Raw genomic sequence first — 12,700 nt, forward strand, 5'->3', positions numbered from 1 at the left:
TTTTGTTTTGCTTTAGTATGTAAATAATATAGGATATGTTATAACAGACAGACTCCCAGGAGCTTTCTTTTGCTGCCCAGGGTGTGTGGGGCATAGGGGAAGAGGGGGAAAAGGGTGCTTGTGCTCTGCCAGCTGCCCAGGCATGCAGTGGTGCAGGAAAGATGGCCAGAAGCCCCTTGGCCTTTGGTGGTTCTGCTGAAGCCACAAGCCCTGTCCCAGCCAGGAAGTGCCATCTGTGTCCTCCTGCCTGTGTTGCTGCCTGCATTGCTAAGGACTCTGTCATGATCCGCTAACACAGGCGGGAGTCATGAGAGATTCGTTTGATCTCACAGTGCAAAAGGACACAAAGGGATTTCAGTTTAAATCACAGCAATAGTGCACTTTTATTTTAGTGCCAACAACAGGAGTTATAGCTGCTATGGTTTTTTGAAGGAGAATTGCTGTAGGTTTATGTGATTCTGGAAGGCCTCGAATTAAAGGGGTCATCATTTCATAGCTAATTGCATTGGTGATTCATAGCCAGTAGTTAATTTTCTGTCATGTATCATTTGCAAGCAGGCAGCTTTGTGCATGTCTGCCAGTAGTTGGTCAGGAGTACCAACTATAGCTACAGGGTCTCCCCTTTCCAATGGATTAAGCCCTGCTGCCCAATAAGCTGCACGCTGAGTTAGGGACCACGGGTTACATCTGTCTCCTGCTGTTGAGAAGACCCCATGTCCCCAGTACCCACTGGCTTCTTGTTCTGTCAGTCAAATCTGATCTCCTCCAGTGAGAGATGCAGTATGTATTCTGTCTCTGACTCGTGAGGGAGACGCCCGTACTCTTTTTTCAGTTTAGCCAATTCAGTAGCAGTGTACAGGATTTCTTTAGTGGTTGTATGTGAATCAAGATCTTCATCATTGATATGATTATATTCTGTTTTAATTAAAGGTTTCAAGCTAGGACAGCAGTGGTCCCCACAATTTTTCATCAGTTCTTTTTGAGGCTAAATTTGATTAATGAGAGGGGTTTCCCTCTCCACTGTTTCTTTGGTAAGTATTCTTTGAATTTTTAACCCATTGCTCTCTTCGGGCCACTGGCAAGAGATGGATCTCATTCCTTTCTTCATCTAATTGTTTTTGCAAAATTTCAACTAGGTTTTGAAAGGAGTTCATTCTAGTTCTTTCCTCACCTTTTTGCTTAAAGCAAATTTCTATAGCTGCTGTAAGACAAGCACCCAAAACTGAGCAGAGTATATATTTTTGCCAAGTAAAAGCCTTTGGAACCCACACTGGAGATCTCCTCCTCATCCTTGTCTCCACTGTGCGCCTACCAATATCTTTGTGCCGTGGAGCATTTGCTCTAAGCCACACCTTGGGTCACCCCACTCCCGAGTGTCACGATCTGCTAACACAAGTGGAAGTCGTGAGAGGTTCGTTTGATCTCAGAGTGCAAAAAGGACACCAAGGGATTTCAGTTTAAATCACAACAGCAGTAATGCATCTTTATTTTAGTGCCAGCAACAAGGGTTATGCGATAGAGGATAGGGAGAGAGAGAGGGAGAGAGGGATAAAGAGGCAAAATGCAAGGAGAAAAAAGGAGGGAGTTATAGCTACCAACAGACGAGACAGGGTCACCGGTGTCTTCTTCCATGGAGACATCTCTCTCGAAGAAAGTAACTTGGAAAAGTCATTTTTACAGTCTGTTTCAAAGCAAGGGGCAGCTGGCCAAGAGGTGGGGAAATTCCTCGGCGATTTCGATGAGACCCCTTGCTCTGGGAAGCAGGTGTAAGGTACAGAACAGGCCGCTCCTTACAAGTCCCTGCTCAGCAGCAGGAATGAAGGCAGTGTACCTTGACAGCACAACAAGCACACCTGCAAACCATCACCTGGCAAGCTTCCACCTCAACCAGGCCAGAACCCCTGCACAAAGTTCCTTGGGGTCTTCAGGGTCTTGGTCTCTGTTCTTGCAATGGTTGTGAGGCAGATGAGGGAAACTTCAGACTGTCTCTTATACCCTAGTAACCCCAAATGACTCAAATTACCCCAAATTACCACAAATAACCCCAAATTACTCTAAAGGACCACTCTGACCCCACACCTGACCCCAAATGACCCTTCTGGCCCCACACCTGATCCCACAGGACACAGACATTTACCCCCTGCTGAGCTTGGTCCTATACAACCCCAAATCCTTCAAAAATCGCCAAAATTTGACTCTGGGAACTTCCTGGATGAGCAGGTCAGTTCCAGCGCAACGAGGCCTTTGTGCCCTTCTTGGCCAGTGGGCACCCCAAAAATCCCATAAATCCTTGGGGTTGGGTCCTAAATCCTTCTGGAATCCCAAAAATCCCCAAATTCCTTTGCGGTGGGGCCCTACATTCTTTTGGAATCCCAAAATTCTTCTGGGTGGGGACCCCAGACCTATTTGGGACCCCCACCCCTGAAACCCCCAGACCATTTTTGGACCCCAATCCCAAAGCTCCCAGACCCTTTAGGGACCCCCCAGACCCTTTCTGGGGTAGCCCAGACCCTTTTGGGATCCCGTAGCCCCCAAAGTCCCCAGACCCTTTGGAATCCCCTAGGCCCTTTGGGAATCCCCAACCCCTGAAACCCCCAGCACCTTTTGGGACTCCCAGCCCCTTTTGGGACTCCCAGCCACTTTTGGGACCCGCAGCCCCTCTAGAGACCCCACTGGAAAATCCCCCTAAATCCACCCCAAACCCTGCCCCAAAATGGGGAATCCTCCCTGAGACCCCTCCCCAAATTCAGGCCTCCCCAAAATGCCCCTTCTCAATGGGATCAGGACCCTTCCCCATCAATGGAAATTCTCCCAAAACCCAAAAAATTCTCACCAAATCCCCTTCCCAAAATCAGAACCCTCCCAGGACCCCTGAATTTCCCCCCAAACCCACCAAATTCCTCCCTAAAAATACCAAAATTCCTCACAAATCACCCCCAAAACCCCCCCAAACCCCCATACTCCCCCCAAAGTCCCAAATCTACCCAAGACTCAAAATCCCACCCCAAAACTCCAAATTTCCTCCCAAACCCAAATTTCCCCTCAAAACCCCAGAATTCATCAAAACCCCCAAAATCTCCCCACCCCCCAAATTTCCCCCAAACCCACCAAATTTTCCCCCCAAACCCCAATTTCTTTCCCAAAACCCCAAATCCTCCCCCTAAGAAACACAATGTTCCCCCTAAAACCCCAAATTTCCTCCCCCTACACCCAAATGTTACAAAAAAATCCTAAAATTTCTGCCCTAAAACCTCGAAATTCCCCCAGGACCCTCAAATTTTCTCCCCAACACTCCAAATTTCCCCCCAAACCTCCGAATTCCCCCCAGATTCCCCAATTCCACCTCAAAACCTGGGAGACTTCCCCGCAAAAAAACAGCAACTCCTCCCCAATCCCCCCCCCAAAAATCGCAACTCCCTCCCCAAAAATCACCAGAAAAGTTGTGAACGAAAATTTTTTATTTCATATTTTTCACACCTTGGGATGGGGGGAAAACACCAGAATTCCTGTGATTTTTGATTTTTCCTGTTTTTTGGGGGGATGGGCGTCTCCCCAACTTTTCTAGCCCCCCCAGGCGACCCCTCCCCAAAATTCCTGCCCCTCAGCCCCCCAAATTAAGTGCAAATAAACTAAAAGAGGAAAAAAGAAAAAAAAGAGGGGAAAAAGGTAAAAATAAAGAAAAACAGAAAAAAAAAAAAGGAAAAAAAAAGATTCTCTTTACCCCATTTGGGGGGAGGGGGACAAAGGATATATCAGGGGAGGGGTCAAATTCCCAGGAAAAAATTGAGGGACCATTCAAAAAAATTGGGGGACCCCCCCCCCCTCCAAAAAAGTTCATTTTGAAAAATGCCAAAACCAAAAAAACTGGCAAAAAAAGGCAAAAAAACCTGAAAAATCTGGGGGGAACCCCCAAAAAATGCATAAAAAATGGGGGAACTCCCCCTTGAATCAAAGGGATTTTTGGGAGTTTTTTTCCCAAAAGCAGTGGGTTTTTGGGTGTGGCAGGGGAGGAGAGGTCCCCTGCAAATTCCTGGGGGTGTCCCCAAGACACCGTCTGCAGAGGCAGCGGAGGGGAACAAAAAGGCCATTTTAGGGAAATTAAGGGAATTTGGGGAGAATTGGGCGAATTTTAGGGAATTTTGGGATTTTTGGGGTGTCAAGGGCAGGTTTTGAGTTTGCAGGGTCTTGCATTCCGGGGCTGCAGGATCATGTCCAGGGAGGCCACAGTTACCAGGAACCAGCATGGGACACCAACGAGACAGGATTCTGCTCAGGAAACCATTTATCCAGCTCAGGAACACTCAGATCCAGAGACAGCCCCGAACAGAGGCAGGGAGATGGGTTTTGAGAACCAGGGTGGAGTTCAAGGTCAGGGACCACTGGGAACACAGCAAGGGAGAAACACCAGGGGCCCAAAGCCAATCAGAAATCCCTGGGCTGCCACCCCATGAGGGGTCCAGGGTGGAGTTTCTTCCTGGGCTCGCAGGGCCCATCCTCAGAGGCAGAGGGATGGAATTCCCTCTTGCCCATGCCTCTCACTTTAACTATATTCATTTGAAACTAAATCTTAGCCTCCCTGGGAAAGGGCACCTCACACAAAACCTCACTCAATAACAGGCTACTGCTCCCTTTGTCATCCCCAAATTTTGGCTGTCTCATTCCAGACCCCACCCCACCTCCCCAGTCCCAACCCATCCCATCCCTGCTGGACATCAAGACCCACTTCCCAAGCCCGATTTCCCCCATTTCACACCTCCCAATCCCCATCCCACCCATCCTGCCCCACCCAATGCCCATCTCACCCCTCCTGATTTGCATCCCACTTCACCCAATCCCCTTCCAACCCCATTCCACCTGATGCCTTCAGAAGGCTGACCTAGAACAGAGGATAGACAGAGTTAAGAATAAAGTTTATTAAAAGGCCTTAAAGGATACACCTTGGGCAGTACAAGAGCCTGGCCAAAAGTACACCCAAGATGGACCAAAAATGGTCACAAAAATGGACAAATGATCACAAGGTCTCACATTTTTAGAAGTTTAGGTTCATCTGCAGATTGGGGTTCATTGTCCAATTACAGCTTCAGATGACGAAGTCCTGTCCTTCTTCTTTTCTCTCTTCAGTCCACCCTTGTTCATGCTTTTGGGCCTGGAACTTGTAACAATTGTCCTTGGTATCAAGCTAGAAAAGGAATTGTTTTGTCTACCTACTCTGTGAAGAGAGCTCACTAACATTAATATGAAGTTCAAAACTCCAAACCTAGGCAGTGCAGAATATGAAAAATATGAAAGCTAATACTTAGGACATCACACCCTGAGGGGCTGTGGAATCCAGTAATTTTGGGTGGGACTGAGTCGTTTTCAGTGGCATTGAGTGGTTTTGAGGTGACAGATCAAAGCCTCTAGGCTCTTTGAGTGCCAAGAAATGGAGACAACTCCACCAAATACCCCCAAAATCCCCAAATACTCCCAAGTATCTCCTTGAATCCCAGATTCCCTTAAAGCACTAGTGAAAAGTGAGGCTTTAGATGCCTTTGATGAATTCATAGATTTTGCCCCAATTTTGTCTGTTTTACAGGAATGCAGATGAATCAAAAGATAGAACCAAACCAGAATGGCCACCAGCCCGGTGTGTTCCCAACATAGATCACTGGGAACGTGGGTCATCAGGGCTCTGCCCAACGTGGGGCCTCTGATGGGGGATGGAGCTGGGGCAGCACACGAAGCTCTTCGTGCACTTGGGGCACTCGCAGGGCTTCCTTACCAGTGCCTCCGTTTGTGTCTGGTCAAGTGAGATCTCTGGGTGAAGCTCTTCCCACACTGGGGACACTCGTAGGGCCTCTCCCCAGTGTGGATGCTCCGGTGGGTGATGAGGGCGGAGTTTCACTTGAAGCCCTTGCTGCAGTCAGGGCAGCGGAAGGGCCTCTCCTCTGTGTGAATCCGCTGGTGCGTGAGGAGATCTGAGCTGGTCTGAAACCTTTTCCCACACTCGGGACCACACTAACGTTTTCCCTTCTTTCCTGTTAACTCAAGGTGATGATGTTTCAATACGCTGCAGACTGAGTACCAGATCCCACACTGAGCCTCTACACAGTCAAGTCGCCGGATCTTGTAGCCAGGTTAAATCTTGTGAAACTCGGAATCAAGATTGTTGGCTGAATTTAACGGCTGTACAATTGTCCTCCAACGTTGTGTGTGGTAAAATGAATACCAAATATTGGGGAGAGCTTAATTTTCATGTTGTAGTACCTACCACACAGCCACCAATTAGATTGACTCCAAAAATTTCTGAACCTGGACCCTATGTAATCAGGAAAACTGGCCAACAACAAATGCTATTTAATCCAGCATGGTCTATCAAACTGTGATAGACTGGCATTTAAGAAAACAAAGAGAAACACCTAAGGAAGTTAAAACCGCTGGAGGCTGAGACAGGGGTGCCGCGACTACCCTGAAGAAGCCGTCCTGAAAAGGACTGCCCAGGGGCTTAGGCACGTCCTCTGCCCGGCGAGTGATCTCAGCTCAGCGGCAGCGTGCAGGCAACGCGGAGAGAGACACTAGAGAGCTGTATGGCATTCCACTGAGAAATAGCCTTTATTATAGCAGGGCCCTCAGTGAAGGGAGCCAGTGACAGCAGCTCCAGGCAAAAAACCGGGGTATTTATAGAGAAGGAGAGGGGCGGGGGAAACTTGGATACATGTATCGGGGTGGATTGATAGGGAGGGAAACCAATGAGGTGTAACAAATTAACATGTTCAACTCTAGGGCCTCTGGGAGTGACACTTTTTCTCTGCATGACATAAAGTGTCTCGCCTAGGGAGAAGCTCTCCAGGGGAGAACCAGGATTTCTGAACTGGCCGGTTCCCTGGCCTCCACAACTCCCCCTGCTTTATTTAATAAAAAGGCATCTCCCAGAGACCTAGTTATCAACCTTTTAAAACAGGAGAAAACACACAGAACAATAACGATAATTTAAAAAATCCAAAAGATGTTTTTAAGGAGGGAGGCAACCCATCCTTTGAGTCCCCAGCTGCTCAAAAAGTCCTCAAACCACTGGGGCTCCTTTTCGGCCTTGAGTTCCTGAACCGCATGTTGGAGTCTCTGGATGCAAGTGTAGATGCCTTCACTGTGACTTGATAGGTTGAAGCAGCACAGTCCATCGAATCCTGGGGCTGTGCTACTAGCCTGGCATCCACAGCTGATGTTTTCGGGAGCATCCAGATGGTCAGGAACTCGAGGATGGTTTTGCTCTCCATTTTCTATAACAGAACATAAAAAGATCAGCTCTGACTTTTGGGGGGGGCTATTTTCTTTTCCCCTTTCTCTCCTGCCCCCCCCCTTTTTTTCTGAAAAAAGAAAAAAAAAATATATAAGCAGGGAATGGGTATTGGGGATGAGGTAGTTGATTGCTGGTGGGGCCATTTTGCGTAGAGGGGGACGCATGGCTAAGGCACCAGCAGTAGCAGCATTAAGTTGCATCTTTGTGCAAATTAGCAAGTGAGTAGTTCAAGGGTAGGTATTTAAGGTGAGAAAAGGAAGAGGGGGAGGGAAAAGGGAAGGGAAAAGAGTTAGAGGAACTTGTGCGTTTCACAGTGTCGAGCTGTACGTTGGCTCTTGTCATTTGGCAGTTTTGGTGGCACGACGATTTGGTTTATATGAAGTGGGTGGTCTGGCGGTAAGCTGTGTCGGTCGCCATCTGATCGATGGTCTGGTGGCAGGCTGGCTCGGTGGGCTCCGGCAACGTCTCCATCTCCAGGCTGCGGTGGCTTGTTGTTTTTGAGAACCTGTGTGGGTCACAGGAGATTTTGATTGATCTGGTTCTGGTGCAGGGTTTGCAGGGCCTAAGTATGGTTTTATATGTTTCCCTGGGAGCCACCTAGGACCAGATGGTGTCGACACACAAGCATACCCTCTCCCCCAGGTAATCAATGGGAAAGGTCCCAGTGTTTGCTGTGATTCAGGGTCTTTGATCAGCACCAGAGGCTTCTCCTTGAGTTTGGCATGGGTCAAACTGGAGAAGTGCCGTATTACAGGGGGGTCAGGCTCTGTAGGTGAACAAGTCAGAAAATTCATAACATACAGAGCCTTACAGAGCCTCTCAATGGGAGGAATGATCTCTGTTCCTCCCCACTGCTGATCAAGGACTCTCTTAAGGTTCTGGTGTGTCCTTTCCACAACTGATTGCCCTGTGGGAGAGTGAGGTATGCCTGTAGTGTGCCTCACCCCCCACTGGCTGAAGAAATCTCTCAACTTGTGAGAGGTGTAAGCGGGTCCATTATCTGTTTTTATTTGTTGGGGGACTCCCAGGGTAGCAAATGCAAGGAGAAAATGTCGGATGGTATGTTTGGCATTTTCTCCTACGTGGGCTGAGGCAAACACTGCACCAGAAGAAGTGTCTACCGAAACATGAACATACTTTACTCTCCTGAAGGATGGGATGTGGGTAACATCAGTCTGCCAAATTTGGCAGCTGTTGAGTCCTCGGGGGTTAACTCCAGAATTCATCACTGGAACTTGAAAAGATTGACAATTGGGACAGGTGGCAACTATTGTCCTAGCCTGATCCCTGGGTAACTTGAACATCCTCATCAGGGCGGGGAGGTTTTGATGGTAAAATTGGTGGGACAATTTTGCTTGCACAAAAATGTCTGGGACTATGGCCGCTCCAGCAGGCATGGCTAAGGTGTCCGCTCTCTTGTTACCCTCCACGATGGCACTTGGGAGGTCAGTGTGTGACCTCACATGCATGACATAGTATGGTTGCTTTCTGTGGGAGATGAAATATATTAATTCAGAAAGCAATTTGTATAAATTTGGGTTAGAGACTTCTTTCAGAAATGCATGTTCTGCTCTCATAGCTATTCCAGCCACATAAGCCGAATCAGTCACCAGATTGAAAGGTTCTTGGAATTTCTCAAAAGCTCTGATGACAGCTGCTAATTCAGCAATCTGTGGTGATCCCTCAACCACTTGGACATCAGACTCCCACTTCTGTGTCCTTGGGTCCTTCCAAGTCATTACTGACTTGTGAGATTTCCCAGAGCCATTAGTGAAAACTGTCCGAGCCTTGAGTGGTGTTTTGCTAAGTAATAATTTGGGGACCAAATTAAACGTGGTTGTAAATAATTTGTGGCCAGGTGGGTGTATAGAAATTTGGCTTGAATAGCTATCGAGAGCGAACTGAAGGCTCTCGTTGGTTTGGAGTAAAGGCTCCAAATCCCCAGTTGTCAATGGAAAGAAAATGCATGCGAACTCACACCCCGCAAGAGTGCGGAGACGAACTCTTGCTTTTTTAATGAGTTCAGCCATGATTTTCTGTGGAGTTGTAACAGTTTTGGTGGGCTGATTGTGTGTGAAGATCCACTCAATGATAAGGAGAGGATCCTTCAATGCCATGTCCCATTGAAAAATGAGTGCGTGTAAGCGCGGGGCTTTACCCAGGACAACCAGCTGGAAGGGCAGGCTGGGTTTATACCGGTGTGCTTGCCGCGAAGACAGGGCCTCCTGGACCTTGGTGATGGATTCTCGGGCCTCTGGTGTGAGGGCGCGTGGTGAGTCGAGGTCCTCGCTGCCACGGAGCAGATTGAAGAGGGGCACGAGGACTTCTGTCGTTATCTTAAGCAGAGGACATACCCAGTTGATAGACTCACAGAGCTGATGTAAGTCCCGCAGGGTCTTGGGGTCGTCTCTGATGGTCAGCTGCTGGGGCACGATGGTCCACTCATGAATCCGGAGTCCAAGGTAGGTCCAAGGGCAAGTGTACTGGATTTTGTCTTCGCGGATCTCAAACCTAGTGTTCTCAATTTTCTTTATAGTCTTTTGCAAAGTCTGGTGGAGGCAGTCATCATCAGCGGCACAAACCAAGATGTCGTCCATGTAATGTAATATAACTGCGTCTGGGACCAGGACCCTCACTGGGGATAGGATGTGGGCTACGTACCATTGGCAGACGGTGGGAGAATTTTTCATCCCTTGCGGGAGAACAAGCCAATGGTATCTTTTTAGAGGCACCTGTCTGTTTGGGGAGGGAACCGAAAATGCAAACCTGGGGGCATGTCGAGGATGGAGAGGGATGTTAAAAAAGCAATCTTTGATGTCCATGATTGCAAGCTTCCAGTCCCGAGGAAGCATGGAAGGTGAGGGCATACCAGGCTGGAGGGGGCCCATATCCTCAATGACCTCATTGATTTTTTGGAGGTCATGGAGGAGTCTCTACCTGTCTTTGCCTGGTTTGCGTAAAACAAAGACAGGGGAGTTCCAAGGGCTGTTGGTCTCCGTAATGTGGCCCTTGGTGAGCTGCTCCTCCACGAGGGCTTCTAGTGCGCGCAGTTTGGTTTCGGAAAGGGGACACTGATCAAACCACACTGGATGCTGTTGTTTCCAGGTGAGTTGGGAGATGGTGGGCTTAGCGCGCTCTTCAGTGACCCCCCACTAAAAATCCCCACTGGGAATACGGAAAGAAGTCCCCCATTGGGATAAGAGATCCCTCCCCCAGAGGGTGATTGGTGCCCTCACAACAAATGGCTGGATTTTTCCCTTGGGACCTTCTACTATTACATTGTGCCTGCTTCTCATAGACACCGCCACTCCATCAATTCCCAAAATCATCCCTGCCACAGGCTGCAATTCCCAATTGTCTGGCCACTCGGAATGGGCAATGATGGTAACATCTGCTCCGGTGTCCAGCATTCCTGGGTGATGGTTCTTTTCCCTTTTACAGAACAGGCTGCACTCCATGATAGGCTTGTTGGAGCTCACAACTTGAGTCCACAAGGCAGTGGGATTGAGGGGAACCTGTTCCGGACAGTCATTTGGTAACAAAAAGGTTTGTGCCACTGGAGTCTGCTGTTTTAAAAAATAAGAAGGGTCTGTGCAAGTTAGAGAGATGAAAATTTCATCTTCTGGGTGTAAAGTCTGGACTTCAGGTGTTATATGGACTTGTCCCGGAGAGTTGGTTGGATCCCCAAGTATTAAAATGTTGGATGGACCGCCTGGTGGTGCACGTTTCCCTGTGGGGATCTTATAAACACAGTCACCCTTAAGCTGCAAGGAGAGTCTGGTTACCAATTGACGCCGGGTTCCCACCTGGAGTGCTCCACTTGCTGGGTCTGAGGTTGTGGTCCCCGTGGAGGCAGGATGGTGGACTTGGCAGGAGGGGTGGAGCGGTGCAGCATTTGATTTGATGTCAGAGCGCAGGGCTGTTCCGCGCTCTGCTTGAAGTTTCCCGAATGCCAATTTGATCTGGGTAACCATTGGTGGGTAGGTGGTTGTAGAAAATGTCTCTCTGGGCAGTCTTTAAAAAAATGTCCAGGTTCGCCACAATTAAAGCAGCGGCTTGTGCTGGATTCTCTCATTCTCTCTACTGCATAGGCGCCAGATATCCCTTCTGCCACTCCCTTTGCGACTGCAAGTGCTACTGTATTCTCAGTTGGGGCAGCAAAGTGCTTGGTGCAGGCTTCAACCATTTGGTCAATGGTTGGTTCGGGGTCAAGTGGAAGGGCTCGCAAAACTGCCTTGCATTCTGAATTTGCATTGACCATTGCCATCTTGGGATGGCATTCCTTTTGTGCTTGGGAGCCCTCTGTTTTTCAATTGCCAATTTTAGTTTATCTACAAACTTAATAGAGGATTCACTTGCCCCTTGTTTAATGTTTGTGAAGCTCTGCGTAGGCACCTTGTCATCGGGAGTAACAAAAAGAGACATCTTGGCAGCATTAGCGATGTCATGTAATGCTGCCTCGGGCAGATCTTGGGCCTGATCTCTTGGTTTCTGGAAGTCACCTTCTCCTGCCAGTTGTTCTAGAGTTAAATTTGGTTTGTTGGCATCTTTGGCACATGCATCTGCCAACTCTTTCAGATGTTTTTTCCACTGCCTTTCCCATAGCATGTATTCTGCTGGGGAGAGAAGGCAGTTCATGATATTTTTAATATCATGAGGCACCATGACATGGGCGGTGAAAGTGGCTTCCAGTAGGTGTTTGAAAAAAATGAGAGCCCCGGCCATGCTCTTCAGCGGCTTTGCACAGCTCCTGTAACTCCCTGTAGCGTAGGGTCTCCCATACATTAGTGAGTGCCCCTGCCCTGTCCTTATGTACCACAGGGAAAGCTAAGATCTTTTTGGATGGGGCTGAGTCCCCTGCCCGCGTGGCTTGCCTCTGTACCTCGGCCCAGTGGTCCTCATATTCAGAATCTGAATATGAGGACTCACTGTCCTCGTCTCTTGGAGGAGATGGGGGGTGCTTGCTGACAGCGCGTGGCCGTTTCGGGCAACCGGTACTGGCTCGCTTGTGAGTGGCTGAGGAAGCCAAGATGGCTTCCTTCCGGTTGCCGTCATTAGCACTTCCGGTCCCAGTCTTGGGGGGACTGGTGGTGGGATTGCCACTGGGGGCAGAGCTCTGGTTGGAAGGGGCGGGACTGGGGTCCACAATGGGGAGGGGTTTCCAGATGGAAGGGGAGGGGCCCGACGCCGTTACACCCAGCGACGCAATGGGAGGGGAAGAAGAGCAGGGCGCGACAGGAAGAGAAGGGGTAGAGGCGGGAAAGTGACCATTTTAAGGTGCAAGGGTGGGAAAACCTGGGTGCGAAGGAGACAAGATGGCGGGGCTGGCCATGTTGCCAGCGCCATCTTTACTAACATTAAAAACCGGGGGGGATGCAACCGGGTATGTGGGCATAGGGAGGAGGGTAGAGGAAAGGTCCAGAG

General features: G+C 49.0%; 1 pseudogene; it reads right to left on the minus strand.

Annotated features, from left to right (window-relative positions):
• Positions 1–12,700, minus strand: part of LOC131589821 (zinc finger protein 729-like) — a 217,138-nt pseudogene that overhangs the window by 129,949 nt on the left and 74,489 nt on the right.

This window comes from Poecile atricapillus, chromosome 30, assembly GCF_030490865.1.
Source record: "Poecile atricapillus isolate bPoeAtr1 chromosome 30, bPoeAtr1.hap1, whole genome shotgun sequence".
In the NCBI taxonomy this organism is placed as follows: domain Eukaryota; kingdom Metazoa; phylum Chordata; class Aves; order Passeriformes; family Paridae; genus Poecile; species Poecile atricapillus.